Source organism: Ylistrum balloti, unplaced genomic scaffold (assembly GCF_031769215.1).
Source record: "Ylistrum balloti isolate Yb309-2 unplaced genomic scaffold, AGI_CSIRO_Ybal_v1 Utg371040, whole genome shotgun sequence".
Classification (NCBI taxonomy): Eukaryota; Metazoa; Mollusca; class Bivalvia; order Pectinida; family Pectinidae; genus Ylistrum; species Ylistrum balloti.
Window position 1 is genome coordinate 30,121 of NW_026782576.1, and position 6,832 is coordinate 36,952.

The window sequence follows — 6,832 nt, forward strand, 5'->3', positions numbered from 1 at the left end:
AATCAGTTTAAGGACAATTACTGCATTTTCTGCTCCACCATTTCAAATCAGGATGAAATATTGAAACCAAAGTAAATGAATGCATTTTCATGGCAAAATCCATATAACATGGAGATGAAATTACAAAATCAATATAACACGTGACAAGTGCCAAACAAAAAATATGTTTTTATTCGTTAACCTTTTAGTGTGGCATGCTATTGAAGTCGGAAGTTTGAACTCAACTGATTATGATAGAGTGTAACTTTTTAAAAAAATACTTTCTATCGACCATTAATTATCTAACTATTCGTTAGTTACTGTATTGCCTTTGCTTGGACAACTAATTAAACTATTAAACTGGTGTTCTGAGGACAGTAAAACAACACGTGTTGTCGGAGTTCATACACTTTCACGTCATAAGTGTTCACATCTTTTCATATTTTGGAATCAGAGTACCTTTTTTTTTACATTATATTCTTTTTTAAAAAACTCGAATTTTAGTCAATTATTCGTGCTAGCTTTGCCTGGGACATTTAGTTATAATTTCGCTTTCGTAGTGGAATAATCCATCAGTCCTATCATCCTGCATAAAAAAATTCCAACGTGGAAGTATTTATTAACAGAGTTTATGGTCTCGTGAAAATCCAAGGACATTTTAAGGAGGAACCTTCAAGTAGCTGGTAGCTATTTTACTTAACAATACCTGGATGTCATTCCTTTATTTCTTGATCCGTGTCAGTATTAACGATAAGCATCTAAGGTACGCAGTTGCGTCGGCATAAACTCATCTAATAATGAATCCGCGACGATAACAAAAAGAAAGTTGACTGCTATAACTATGCATATTGTTTAGTCTTTCCAAAGACGTCGTCATTCATGAATATTAATGCTTCTGTTCGGTATACAATTACAATATACGGACCATACTCGTTTGGATTGGATTACATAAAATCAGGAGCTAATAAAAAGCATTCTATCGCTAATTAGGCTAGCTATTTGATCAAGCCTTCATCATAGCTTCCAGTCCTACCTTAAATCTAATCTTATACACTTGCTTATAAACAACAGTTCTTCATTTAGAATATTTCTGATCTTCATAAAAAATAATCTAAATAAAAACAAAACCTAACAAAATGACTATCCTTATTCTTTTAATAAGTGAGTTATTTACTTGATGGGCGAACATTATATGATAGTGAATTATGCCAGAAAGTATTTTTTCGTTTAAACATTTTAAATACAAATATTGCAAAATAAGAATGAGAATTAATGCTTCGTAGTAAGAAATATCTTCGTTGTAATTTGTGACCAAATATTCGAATAGAATATTGAATTTATCTAGATTGTTTTCAGAAATCGAGGGCGTTACAATTCATTCATAACCATTTTAATTTCACCTACATATTGGGGACTTCCCATTTTTGATAGTATCACGAGTTCCTCCATACTTCTTTTTAAAGAACTTCGTAGTATACCTACCATCATAGAGTATTAAGAAATGTCATGTGATTGTTCTAAAGACACAAAGTCAAACGCACATTTCAATACAACCTAAGAAGCAGATACAATATATTAGGATATTGAATTAAACTACATCCTGCAATTTTCCGTCCTTCTATGATATGTCTGTGATTCTAGAGGCCTAAATTGATGAAACCAAGGGCAGTGAAAAATCCAAATTGCTGAAAGAAATAACAAGCTATATGAAGAGATGCATTATTTTAATATATCATATTCCAAAACAAAAGAATAACACCAATATGTCACCATGCTCACAATACAAACTCTAATTAAAGACAAAACTGGGGCAAAATATGATCAAAAGAAAGATTTATACGGATAAGTGTTTAGAAAGTACATGGTCTAGATAGAATCGTTAGTTCTTTAAGATCAGTTTGTATATAATGGTGCTATGGATTGCTTTCATATGTGAAATTTTATAAGTGTTATTTTTGACTCCAGACAGAATGAAGAATATATCTTATATTGATTTGAACACTTTGGCATACCTCACAAGTTCGGACAGAGTGGTGTGTAAGTGATGTCTTGCCACGATTTGATGAAAGTGTCCTTAAAGCCACGTTGATATTTACCACCAAACCGCGCTTCAGATTAAAGGAAATCCTACAAATGGCTTAGAAGTTCACGATATTAACTAAGTGCATTATGACAATAAACTGGGAGCCACCCTCTCCCTTAAGAAAGGGAGTGCGAAATTTGTAGGAAATTAAGCACGAGAGTGATTTCCTGGTGTATGGTACTTCCATTACCACACGTGTCCTCTCCACGATCGTGTTTTAACCCGTGCGTGTACATATGTAAATAAAGCTATCAATAAGTTAAGGGAAAGGTTATTGTCAATAAAGTTCAACATTAAACAAGGTAAACATTGTAGCGAACTGGAAAATAGAGAGAATTCTGATATCTTAACCAGTATGTATGGAACCTCTCAGTGATACTTCCGATGTATTTTCAGACCTTGAAGATATTGTTTTTAGGGGGTGTGAAGGATAATTAAGGTTAAAGTAGCGTCCCCGATGCGTTTTGCTTTGGGATATATGGAAAACATTCTGATATTAAATTAGTTAACATATTACTCTTGTATTATATAGCTTTTGATGAGGCCATATTCAATGATGGGAAAATGACAACGGAGACCGTACGTTAAATCAAGTCTGGGAGTTGTAAAGCGTGTCATCAAAGAATAGTTCTTTCTAAAAATAGATATGACATATTCAACAACATATATATCAAATTTGTGAAAATACCATTTCTTTTCTTTAACTGTTGATTCCTGTGATTGGTAGGTCAGTATATTGACCAATATTAAATAGTTCAATATCAGTGTATGGAGTGTAAAATTAATTATTTAATTTTTTTTCTTTTCTCACCTCAAAGTCCATACCATTTAATACATTAATCTAACATTTTAAGCTAACATTTCGTTGACGTCTTGCGATTGATCATCCACATTTTTCAACATGTCAGTCGCCATAGAAAATTTAAACCCTGATGATGGTTATGTCTCCAGACTACAAATGGGGAGATCGCGTGCCCTAATCCTATTTACTAGCATGCGAATGTTCCGCTATAAAACAATCAAAGGGGGCAATTACGGAGAATTATTGTGAAATTACGTGGTTACGTAAGCATCTCAAATGATTCAAACCTGATTTCACACATGGTATTATATTGAACTTTCATTCCAAATAGACATTCCTCTTTGGCATTCATCAACGCCTCCAGAGGATCGCACGTTTTGTGGTGACCACGACTTTGAAGTATACAACAGGGAGCTAGGTATAGTGCTTGGCATGAAGTAATTATTAAATAATGAGATTTGTACCTACTTATTGGATTAAACGGACTTCGCTAAATGTAACCGTTCATTGAAAGTACACATTCTCCATTCTTTTCACGGGAGGTGGAGTTTCCGTACATGGATCATGCCCCAATTCCAACAAAAGTTATTGAGATTTTTATAGGAATAATAGAAAAAGGACATTTCAAAACAGAAAACGAAATGACTAAAAGACTCTTGAAATGATTGCGTCGAAGATTGAACAAATGGCACATAAATTAATAAAGCACGACCATATAATGAAATAAACTGCATTATACAATTGTGTTGTCCTTCTAGGGATGATCATTGCTGATACGTGTGGCCTATACAGTTGTAACCAAGAAGGTCGACGAGGGAAGTATAAATTGATGTGAAGAACTATAAAGATCTACATAGGGAGGTTCATCGGTCACATTATGAAATACATTAATAAAAATCATGGCTGATAATTTTTCGTATATTAATTAATGTATTTCGTTGTAATTGTTTTATAAAATGAGCAGGTGCAGCTCATAATCTTAAAAAAGGCTCCAATATGTTCTTTCTAATTCTAAGAAAATGTAGAACTAATGCGTTTTTTGATTGCGATAAGAGTCAATGAAATCATTTCTTTTGTAAGTTAATGTAATAAGAGTGATAGAATATAAACGCTTGGTAACATGATGCTAGGTTAGGTGTCTTTTATTAATATTTAAACTTTTAAAAATATTCAAATGGGTTCCTGAAACAAGAATATTCAATTTTCTACGCGATAATGAGTTAGAAAAAGGAGCGGAATGGGGGTGTTAATGTATTGCAGAACATGTAGATAAATTACAGAAATTTATCAAATAACCACACACAGAAACCAAATGTCGCCATTTTATGAATTCTTTGATAATTCATGATGGTATCATTTTCAAGCGAGGTGAAATGAAACATTGCACCGATTTCTTTGGTTGGAATGTCTCGACACTGTTAGGCTTTCTCTAATTACAGTAGAATGTTGTCCGTGGTCATTTCTCTATCAAAGGGCCTATTAAGTCATCTTAAAGGCAACACAATTCTGCCAATTCCTTCAAGGAGAAGTTGACGTTCTATATGATGTGATGTTTAGGCTTCAGTACCACCCTGTGTAAGTTCCACACCTGGTAATTAAACACTGATTGGTGTAATATACTTCTGGTTCTACATCCACGGCAGACGTATACAATCTAGACACCAACAAATTCGTCCAATACAACGTATGGATTTGAACCTGCTTTAGTCGACATCATGAATCGAAGAAAAAAGAAAATATTCTATAGATTATGTTGTGATATATTCTATGGTCTATTCTGTGTCCATATATTCGTTTAAAGTGAATTTCTTTTACATGGTAATTGTATTTTCTTGATGTTGAAATGGGAATAGGTAACTAGTTAATGAAATTTGATAAAGTAGGATACAAGCATATCAAATCATTAAATGAGTTTGATAAACACCGTATTATATCGACACCACTATTCGTCATGCAAGCATTATTTCTGAAAAAAAGTAAGTGAAAAACTTTTAAATCAATTTGCTTAATCTCACGTTCAGATGAATGGGATATGTCTAGATGTTTTGATGGTGCCAATAACGTTTCTCTACAGTTGTCATCAGCTTGTATCTTTCGAAATCTTGTCTTGTAAAATTGTTTGTCGCTTGAAGAATTCTAATTTTGGGAACAAGCCACAGAATATCAAATTAACTGAAACATGTGGAAACAAAAGAAAATTGGGTTTAAACAAACCTAAACGAGATAAGGAGAAAGTATAATAGGAAATCGAATAGACAAGTTGAAGGAAAAGAGTTCAAAGCGTCTTCAACTTCATACTTTAGGTAGCACCAACCAGACAGATCTTGGTAAAAAGATCAATAATCATAACTTGACAACGATACTTCCGTAAATATTGACCACACCACACTTCCTATCATACAGCATGTGCATCTTCAAATCACAATAAGTCCTTTAAAGACATCAACCACAATTCTAAGCTAATATATTTAAATGATAACGATGTGAAGCCACTATATTAAGAAATTTAACAATACCGTATAACATGATATATTCACGATGATTTGATTACTTGATTTTTTTCTAAAATTATGATTATGTATTACTTGCCATTTTCTTATTGATATAAAAATAATACACAGACGATTGTTCTTACATCTATAGTGTTAACAATGATTTTCAAATCGTGTTATCAATGTGTGTGTTTATTGGTCTATACAGCGCGATGCAGTTGATGTCTTATTGAAGACCGTATTATTTAGACCTTTATAATAATTAACTTTCGTTAATTGTTCTTCTAAACATATAAAAACATCGCATATGATATTATTTAACACTGATGGGACGTTAATTTATTTGCACATTTATGCACCAGTATTTCCGTTTATCGTATAAAGGATAGACATACTTTGAAATACTTTATCTTTCTGGCTACAATGGCTGATGTGTGGTATTTACTATATAAAGGTTTTCTGAATAGCACTTCTACCTGATATATCAAGTTGTACCGGAATATCTTAAGGCGTTACATTTTCTCCGATGTCACCGATGGTGCCATTCTGTGATTGGAAAGAAATAAAACGTTTGACTGACTTTGACTGCTGAAACTATAATCTGTTAAATCAGCTCTTGTCTTTTGGGATTTACATGGCATATGCAACGCCAGTACAAACTCATCAGTCTTCGTAATTTGAAGGAAATAACCTTTTCCCGAAACTAAATTGTTGTCATGGGATTGTCGATAAAATCTAATAAATATATCAATTATTTTCGTATTTGACCTTTTTCAAACCTGGTGCTGAAACACGATCATCTTGAAGCTTGTATAAGGATAGTTTTTTCCAAAAAATATTAAGAAAAATACGGGCGTACCTGTGGGATCCAAGACAACAATAGTGATCTTATTTATATATCACAGAAGTCATTACTTGTAATTCTGAATAATATGATCGTGTCACTTCGAATTTAAAATCTCATACAATACAGAAGACATGTCTTTCAGTTGTGGTTTTGGTAATTTTTATCGTCGTTAGTGATTATGAATCGTTTCACTTGTATTTGTTTGTAATGGATTTCTTCTTCCATATTTTTGTACTAAGATTGTATTTTCATTGTATTAGCAGTGTAGCCAATTCTTAATAATCAACACTATCGAATCCACCTATTACAATTTTGATATTGTACCCTTATCACATTTAATTTCTAATCATTCTCGTTAAAGATATATTATTAGTTTATCTACCAAGTAGTACAAAGAGGTCCTTTGTAACTCTGATTATTGGCGTCATAGATCACAGAAATGATTTGAAATAATGATTTATTTTCCTTTACGTCATTGAGCACTTACAATTAATACTATTACATAAGAAAATTCCATCATGTCAATATAATCAGATTCAAAACTCAAATTCAAAATAAGCAGGAAAAAATAAAAACAAAAGGAAGATTTACATTGAGACTCCTGAAAAAGAACAAGGAGAATAAAATCA